Below are 10,599 nucleotides of genomic sequence, written 5' to 3' on the forward strand. Positions count from 1 at the left end.
AAACAGAGCGACATCCAGCACGTCAGACTGGGCTTTCCGCCTGAACAATCCTAACGCCTTGAGATGCCTGCGTAGTGTTGACATACTCAATTTAATACCATCCTCATTTTTTAGAAACATCAGTATTTCCCAGTGTCTCAAACCGAGAAGGTAATTATAGCAGATTAACTGCGATAGCGCCATAATTGCCACTGAGAGAGGATTTACAGACGTTTCCTTTTTCTTTTTCTTTTCTCGTAATTACGAGATCAGGATGTCGTAATTACGAGATCAGGATCTCGTAATTACGAGAAAAGATCTCGTAATTACGAGATCAGGATATCGTAATTACGAGATTTTTTTTTTTTATCCAGTGAATGCAATGCGCTTCCGTAGTTGCGTGTTTGACCTGCAGCAAATAAAATGAAACAAAGATGGAGAATTGTATGTGCTTGCAGAACATAATTCAGTCCAAGCTTGGACATCAGAGAGGACAGATGGCGTTACAGCAATACGTTTACATGCGCTGCAAGAGGGACAATTATGTAACATTTTTGAAAAGGTTGGGGAAAAAATGTTAATGGTGTTTGATGCTCAGTCTCATTTGAATTTGTAAGGAATATATGTGAAGCCTGAATTAAAAAGAATATTAATTATCCCTGTAGTTTCTAGTGTCAAAACAAAGTAAATCATATTTATCACTACATCCTAACATATTTTCACTGTATCTACTGTTTACAAAGTATTCTGGAATTATTTAAATTATTAATTAAATTATGTATTATTATCACTATTACCGTTTTTTTATTGTAAGTGAATTGCAAAATAAGAAAGCAATTATCAAACAAAGAATATTGACAGAAATAATTTGAATGTATCTCAACCTCCTGAGTTTTTCTCTGGCATTTTAATTTAAATCCACTCAGCTTCCCTCTATTTACTGTCTATTTGCAACTTCATCATTTTCACTTGAAAAGTTTAAAGTGTAAATACGTTCAAGTATTTGACTCCAAGATCATGTCAACCATATTACAAAGATAAATCGACATGTGCAAACTCTTATTGTAGAGCTTGCTTTGGGGTCTGTCATGAGTCCATGCTGGCCCCCGTCTCAGAGGTGAGTTGTGTCGTTGCAGCCGTGGAGAACTCCACAGAGATTACATGACGGACTTTCAACCCTGACCTGGAAGAGCCTATAAAACTGCTCGGACCCACCAATAAAGATAAAGCAGGGCCAGAACCGAGCAGCAGCCATGCGCTCCTCAAATTATTAGGCTCGTTCGAGATGAGCCAGTTCTGCGCAGAATCGATCGGCACGCAATGCATGCCGGTTTGATTTGTGTCCGACTTGGTCCCGACTTGCTCTGACGTCATGCACACGTGGTCAACGATACTCTCACGAGACCAAGCCGGCTGTCGATTTCAGAGTCAGTCGCAGCAGTTGCTCTCAAACGACTGCTTGGCCCAGTGCATGATGGGAAACGCCTGGCTCTCTCCACACCAGAGAGCTGATTGGCTCTTAGATCTGACAGCAAACTCCACGTGTTGTAGAAAATCCTTATTTTATGTGTAGTTGTAATACTTAACCCTCGATTATTGACTATTCGTCTCATGTTTAATCTAAAAACACATCTTGTGTGGTTGATAATACAAAATTGTATTTTTATTACACATATCTAAACCAGTAGTAATGTATTTCACAGGCAGACATAAAAATACCAAAGGATGCAGCTACACAGTCATTTCTACATAAATATATATATATTTATAAACACATATAATAAATCCAAACAGGATCTGTAAACTACAAGTAAACAAAAGTTCGGAACTAACAGGAAGTACTTTTTTCTGTGACTTCCTGTGTATACTTTGAAGGCAGGTGACAACTGTCTGACTTGTTTGCAGTTTTTTGTCATCGCCTCCTGCTCTCCGCCTGCTCTCGTCTGGATTCCAGGCGAGGCGCAGCTCTAACGAACGAGCCTATTGTGACATCGTATTTTTTTTGGTGTACTGTTTAAAAAGTCTAATTAATGGAAGCCCATAAGGGACTTTATTCAAATGATAATGTAATTCCTCCTAGCGTTCTGATTTTCCACATGTGTTATTTTTGTAGAAATTAAAATGGAAATGTAATAATCACATTTCTATCTTCACACACGTGTCTATGGGTCGTCTATGAAATTTTATTTTCAAAGGTCAAACACAAATTGCGTTGAATATTGTCAACTGCAAGTCTTTAAAAAATGAAACGTCAAATGCTGATTTCATTTTCAAATTGTTAGAAAATTGCATTTGCATCTTGACTTAAATGTTGCTTAAATATTGCTTGCAGAAATGGAAAATGTATTTTCATTCATTTTTATTAATTTTCAATTTTTTTTATTAACATTTAGTGTTTGACTTTGAAAATGAAATGTCAACCAGCTCTTGAATTCAATTTTTAATGTGGAAAGAAAACCATCATACCGAAAGGTGACAATTTAAATTGCATTATTGCATTTTAATTTTTTTTTTTTTTTTTACACAGATGACATTTCCATGAGAGGAGAAATATAATGCTATGGTGGAATTCCTTTTTCAAGTTTGCGTTATCCATATAGTAAAGTCCCCTATGGGCTTCCATAGTTACATCTGTAGTGTTCTATAGCTCATAGTCATATGCTTGTATGCAATAATACAAGTGTCATTAATGTATCTGTTCATTGTGTTATGAGTTTTCGTATAGCAGCTTCAGATTTTGGGGAAAAGTTGTGTCAGTATGAGATCCACTGTCACAGTTTTATAATAGGCAGCACTCTTTTGATCTCTTTGGAGTTCTTAAAGCCTCATTAACCTCAATGTAAAAAGTCAAACATTGCACTGTAAGAAGTTTGGGAGGTCCTGTGGCTAAGACTCCATATTATGTGACCCCGTCATATACCAAAATGTCCACAATAAATAATATGCAAAGCATAACAAAAGTTTGAAAACAGTGCCAAGCACATGTTCGGTTCTTGGCCCAGGAGGTCACAGTGCTCCTATGATGAGAATTGAGAGAGGAAAAATTCCTTTTTTTTTCTTTTTTATCAATGTGACTAGTGTCCCATCAGCAGGGTGGACCTGTGCCGAGACATCGATTCCACCGACGGGGACTCCAATATATTACCTCCCAAAGGGTCCACTGGTGGACGCTCTGAGATCAGCTGTTATTGGGACTGAGGGATCGGAGAGGGAGGTCTTGCTCTTTCAAACGATTTCCCGCCCTCACTTGCTAAAAGAGAGACCCTCACACACAATACGTCATTACATCTCCGGTCTCAGGCAACGCTCACATGTGAATCTTTAAACAACGGTTGCACCTTAAATAAATGCATAAAAGAAAGAAAAAACTTTCCGATGTGTTTTAAAGTGAGTTTTTAACAGTTCTTATCTGTTGATTTCCTACTGAGAGAAGAGGAACTCCATTGTGCACGGACGGATTACAAAACAATGGACCCCTGGGTACTGACACATAAAGGCCCCCCTTGAGACAATTTTTCCTCTTTTTTTCTTCTTCCAGAAGGGCCTTCGTAGGTCACCGTAAACTGATAACTTAACACCCCTGAAACTCTTGTTTTTTGCTGTGTGGCTTCCAGTATTTCAGTACTTCAGCTCCTCCCCCTCTTGCAGTGGAATTCCAGGAGCCCGGGACACCGTTGTTGCTAACAGGTGCATTTCGTAAAAGACATCTTTAAATATCCGGGCTAAGAATCTGTGGTATTTCCTTGTTTTAAATTAGTTTATTTATCCATTAAAGTATTTTTCTTAAAGAGGTTGGTTTGACTCACACCGTTTAAAGACTCTTGTCATCAATTTTCTCATGAAGGTGGAAGGAAGGTTTGTATTGTCGGGAAAGACATTGACTGCTGCATGCTGGGTATGCTTACGTTACATCCCAACTTTGTTTTGCTTCCAAGGTTCTCGGCAGCCCTCTTTGAGGGGGCCCAACAAACCGGCACGCTTTCTGAACGGCTACACACCGGGTCGGGCCCCGCGCAAGTAGATGTCAATTTGACATAAAAAGCAGTGGGCCAAGAATAGATCCTTGTGGCACCTCAGGAACGATCACATATCACTTGAGAACGAAAATCCCAGACTTCATATCTTTGAAGCTTAGTAGCTTGCTGAGATAGCAATATCAGCACTAGCTGCTTTTTGACGGTCTAAAATACACCAAAGTGAACATTTTTAATTATTTTTTAGTGATTCAGATCCGAGAAAGCGCCATTCTTTTGTTTTGTTTTGTGTGCTATTTATAGTGTGTATTATCCCTTAGTTTATTGTAGTAGATCTGATGGCATTTGTGTCCACTCAATAAAAAATTAAATAAAAAAACTCTGCCATTGTAACACAAAATTACCGGAAAAAAAGAGGCAGAAATGAGATGCAACCGCTCATGCTCCTTGGAAGTCTCTGCACGTCCCTTTGATACTGACACACACGCACGCACGCACGCACACACACACACACACACACACACACACACACACACACACACACACACACACACACACACACACACACACACACAGCGGAGGGGGAGGGCTGCGGTGATGAGCCGCTCCAGTGAGTCCAGTACGGAGGGCTTGACGTAGGGAACTGGGAGAGGCGGGGCTTGTGGGTTTCGCGTCGAGTCGCCAGTGAGTCCAGAGCCGGTCTGCCCCGTCTTTCATTCATCACCGGAACTGTGCAAGCTCGTGCATCCAGCCCCGCGGTACCGCCTGCCATCCTGTCTCCTCCGCCCGCCGACACCAAGGACACAGCCGCCGGCCACCATCCGCGGTAAGACCCGCCAGAGCAGACGGCTGGGTGAGAAGCGGCTGCCAGTTAGATAACGGGCGGCGTCGGCGCCGTCCCGTATGGTTTGCGTGAAGGAAAATTACCAGACCCACCAGCATCCCTATGCGGGGGCTATGGAGCGCGTGCGGTGCCTAGTAGGCCCGCGGGGTACATTGTGACGTACCGGATTCTGATGGTATTGTTTGATGCTCGGTCTCCGGTGGCGTTATGTAATCTCCCTAAAAAACGCGTTTGCGGGCTCCTCGCCGGTGACAGCGCGGTGACCTTGTGGGATTATTTTGGGGCAGATAACTGCTGGTGCTTCGGTCCCTCGCGGCGGCATCCCTCACGAGGACGCGCGCCGCTGCCGAGCGTGTGGAGCTGCGACCCGTACGCGGCTCCTCCAGCATCCTTCTGTTTCATTACGGGGCTTCTTTTTGTTTGTTTGTTTGTTTTTTTGTTTGTTGTTTTCCTCCCGAGGCGGCCAGGCGAACACACGGCCGAACGCAACACGATGCTCGGTGACATTAAGGTCGTTATGTGGACCCGTGGTGGTCCCATTCATCCATCCTATCCGCTGCTTCTGCTGTACCACACACACACACACACACACACACACACACACACACACACACACACACACACACATACACACACGCACACACACACACACACACACGCACACACACACACACACACACACACACACACACACACACACACACACACACACACACACACACACACACAATGAATAATGACAGATGAGAACGTGCACACATTCAAACTTCCAATCATGATTCCTATTTGCTATCGTTATGTGTGTGTGTGTGTGTGTGTGTGTGTGTGTGTGTGTGTGTGTGTGTGTGTGTGTGTGTGTGTGTGTGTGTGTGTGTGGATGTAGTATTGGGCAACGTGTTCTTAAATAACAGAAACACCAGCAGTAGGGTGCTGTGAGGATGCAGTATGCAGCTCTCTGTGATCGGGGAGCATGTCAGGGTGGGACAACCGATCCGCCGATCGATCAACTCGGTCAGTTCACATTTCAGCAATGTTAATAATTGTCATTTCATTATTAATGTTAATAATTGGCTTAAACGTCACGTCTAAGTCACTTCTCGAGCGGAACTGTCAAACACCAGATTGATTTTGATCCTGTTTAATATCACTGCAAACTAAATACCTTTGGACCCTGGACCCAAATCCATGGATAAATAAGGCAGATTCACAGATGTGGGAGTCATTTTAATCCTCAACTGCAGCCTGAAAATAATCTGATGACCGTGGTTGCGATTAAGGGGAGACATCTCAGGTGAATCAGAAATATCACTGTGGCACTTTCCCAGTGGATTTCTGACATTAAGACAATTGCTTTTTGGAGATAACACGTTTTCTGAAATGCATTATATCTTATTAAATATGTGCTCTCTGTTTATACATTTGCAGAACAGGAATCTGAACATAAAAGAGTTAAATGTTTTGAATGAAGCGATTCTTGGATATCTCTTTGAATCCCTGCATAAATCAGAAAATACTGTTAACAGCCATAAAAAAAACAATTTCTACCATTTCTTTTATAAAATGAAATGCTGTATAAATCAGGCTATGAATGATATATGAACAGCCGTGTGTGAAAACCTTAGAGAGGAAGGAAAATTAAAACTTTGCTGGATGTCGGAGCTGCTGAAGGAGATTTCTGGCTCAGAGGCTGAGTAAAAACTCATGAATTGTAAAATTCTATAACAGGTGAATACAGTAAACACATGAACTGATAGATATCCCCATTATTCAGTTGATCACTGACATCAAGACAATTATCTTTTGTATTACAAGGTTACTGACATATTATCGTTAGATATGCAAATTAGGCGTTATCCAACACTAATTTCCTTTTTGTAACTTTAGGAGAAATCTACATACACAAACAGAGAAAGTAGTAAAAACAAACACCTAAATGTATGTTTTTTATGTTTTTCTTTCCGCTACTCTGAAAGAAGACGTATGAAGCAAAACAGCCCAAAATCTCCAAAATTACCGGTGCATGAAAAACAATGTTCCATAAATTGTCAGAAAACTGTGAGAAAAGCCCTGAAACGCAAAAATATTCATCTTACAGCAGGGGTGTCAAACTCATTTTCACTTGGGGCTACATCAGCAATATGGTTGCCCTCAAAGGGCCGGTTGTGACTGTAACTCTGTATAAACTACTCCCTAACATATTGTTAAATAATTGTCTTTGCATTTGATTATTGTTTATTTCAGTGTACAACTATTCTACATGCATTTATATAAATGTAAGTACATTTCTCTGTTATTACAACATAAATCCATTTAATTTAGGGTTAAGAAATACACATTACTCTATCAAAGATCAAACTTAAAAAGTAAAAAATAAAGACAAAGATCAAATGCACGTTACATTCATTTTGTTCAAAGCTTTTTTGTCACAGTTGAGAAGGACATAACTCTGGTCCCTACAAATAATCGAGAGCTGCTAAGATGGGGGCACACCTGTTCATATAAGTGTGCCCCATACCATAGATATGTGAACAGGTGTACCCCATAACATAGGTATGTGAACAGGTGTGTCCCATACCACGTATGGTATGGGGCACACCTGTAACATGCACTGGTAGGAAGCTTGCTTTCTCGCGGTAGGATGCCATTCATTCGCGGCTCACTAAATCAATATGCATTGTGGGAATTGTAGTCTATGGTGACTGTACACTGTAAAGCAACATGGACTTCAATTTTAAGACGATCATATGCCTTTCAAGCTGTCGCGGGCCACATAAAATGACGTGGCTGGCCCGTGGGCCTTGAGTTTGACACCCATGGCTTACAGTGATGTCAAACAGAGGAAGGTTTAGCATTTTATTTCCTGTATATGATTTTGAGTTGTCATTTCATTTTCTGTTGAATAATACACTGATTGATTATTATAATTATAATCGTGACAGCTCTTGGCGCACAAAACACATGCAATGTAATAATCGTTCTCAGAGGGTTATGATGAGATATGTAACTCATGCTTTAACGTCATGGAGGTCTCTGTGTTACGTGTTGGAGGAGATTGATCTGTGGGATGATTTCCAAACCAGTCAGACACACTGGGACCAAGTCCCATTGATTGAGCGAGTGATTGGATAAAAAAAAAAAAGTAGTGTTAGAAAACAGACAAAAGAAAGAGAAGGCATAACATTGTATTGGTTTCCTTTTTTTTCGGGTTTAAGCATGGGACAATAGGAACATTTCCTGCTTGTGCGATTCATGACATTATCCCAATGGTCATCTAGCCATCTTTCCAGTCGCTCCCTCTTATCCCTCGTCAACGTAATGTTGAGCCACATTCGGGTCATTCAGCCTCGAGCTGTCATCACGAGCATGAGGTTCTGATCGTTGATGGCTGTTACCAGGCGGAAAGGCGACGGCGAAAAGGTCAACAAGCCGGTGCTGAAATGGCTACAGCGCTAACCCTGGGGCTAAAATCCAATCCAATCCAACGCGATCCAATCTGCTGTGAAAACCTGAAGCTCTTTTTTTAGCTTAAAGTAATCAGCAAACAATCAGGAATAATGTCAGTGTGCAATAAAAAAAGATTATGAAGTATTTGGGCTACTTTATTATTTAAATGGCGTGAATACGAGCAGCACGGCGTCACAATGTTTTCCATATATTCTGTTCTCAACGTGCACTAGCATGCTATGCTAGCGCTAGCCTGTTATGATCGTGTTTGGTATGCAACACTTCAAACTTCTTCTATCTGCGTTACATTACATTTCGCCCGCATTCTTGACTGTACTCTCGTGGACTTGTAAAACTACTTGTTCCAATTCTAAAGTCTACATCTCGCCAAGCACGGTCAAAATGATGTGACTTGCTCCACACATTTTACCGAGGATGCATCGGAGGTGACTTATCCGTACCTGGGACAGCCAAATATCCCAGAATGCATTCACACCAGCAATAGGGAATAATGGCGGAGGAGAAAACACCTTACTGAAAGTAAAAATTATTCAAAATACTACTGTTGGAATGTCATTTTAGGATTTGTTGAGAAGTTAGTTGTTGAAGCATCAAATCTGTGGTCGATTTGTCAAGATTCAGCCTACCTAAACATTGTCTCCAATGATTTGGGAGTTGTGAGGTCAGCCTGACCTCGGCGGGAGTTTTTGAAATGATCCGCTGGCTCTGATGTGTCCGTAGTGGTTAAACATTAAATATAATTTGGTTTGGAGGATCTAACGAGCAATCTTTGGTCTCAGAGTTTATTATTTGTTCCCAGGCATATTTTAATTTAACTTTAACGTTGAACTAGAGCGCTGTCTTCTTACTTTTGAGTGAATTGTTTACAATTATATGTATATATATATATATATATATATATATATATATATATATATATATATATATATATATATACATTTATACACACAATATATAAACAATTATATGTGTTTATATACAAGTATATGTGTATATATACATATATACCTTTTTTTTACATAACCGTAAAAAGCAGGGTTGTCATATTTGGTTTGATTGGAAAATTACATTACAGTGAAGAACCAGCGTAAACTCATTAGCAACAACAGCTGAGGTGGTGACATCATCAAGCTGCTGTTCCAACTGCAGAATGTCCTCCCTTCCGTGGAGTCTGGACTCCCAAGTTCACAAGTCTGGACTTGGCGTAGTTGGTATTAAGAAAGGGCCTTGCTCTGTTAGCGAGTTAACATTTGTAGAATATGATATCTTGTATACGAATTGATTAGTTGTCCAATTGTCAAACTCAATTAATTCATTTGGAACTTTTGCTTTTTTTACCACGATCATTTTTACAGGTAAATTGTAGCACAATGGCGTTAAACGTGCTTCACAAGACATGGCCACATGCTAGCAACACGGCCACATGCTAGCACGCTGACTTATCAAAGTGTTGACTCACAAATGTTTCCTTCAAGAGGAGAATCTAGACAGCGTGCAGCTTTTCCAATTGTGCTCAGAACGTAAGTAGATATAGACTCATGTGAAAGCAACACCTCTTCCATTTCTTCTCCTGTAACACTATCACTCGTCTCAAAGTACTCGTCTTCATCGGGTAATGGCCCTGTAATGGCAGTATGTCGAGGCTGTAGTCCAGCTCATCCATGACATTCTTCTATTGGCACAATATAACTGTATAAATGTAATGTAATAACAATTCTCAGATACTCATCATGAAGATTTAGGAACAAACAGAAATCAAATAGCCAGTCTGATTTGACATTTCTGCCATTATGTAAAGACTTTTAAGCTAAATTTTTACCCATTCTTTGCATTGCACTCTGGGAAAAATTCCTCCCTCACACGATTTGACTATGCATGTGGAAAGGCTCCATTTGGCGGACCATCTGGACTCTTGTTCTCCACTACCCCTTCATCCCGAACAGAAATGGGACACACTACATGAGAGCGCACAAAATGGAGGGACGGGACCAGGACTGCTTGTAGATCCTTCTTAGTGGCCACGGGGAATGACACGATGCAACATTATTGCACAGGTATTATTAGGAGCCTTTTGTTGCATGAATGTTTGCATTTGAGATGTTGCCACCATGTAGGGAGCACTGTCTGTAGGTGCACTGTCAGCAATCACGCACACATTCTAGAGATGTGAAGCTGCATTCATTGATTATTTGGCCAGTTGGGGGCAGCAAACAAGCTCAAACGGCATCTGACATTTTATGTCATATCGTAATATAATATAATGTAAAATATATATAAATATTTGTCAACTAGGGCTGTACATGAATGCCATCTATTAAGGTTTTCAACTGAAGCTTC

Source organism: Taurulus bubalis, assembly GCF_910589615.1.
Source record: "Taurulus bubalis genome assembly, chromosome: 3".
Taxonomy (NCBI): Eukaryota; Metazoa; Chordata; class Actinopteri; order Perciformes; family Cottidae; genus Taurulus; species Taurulus bubalis.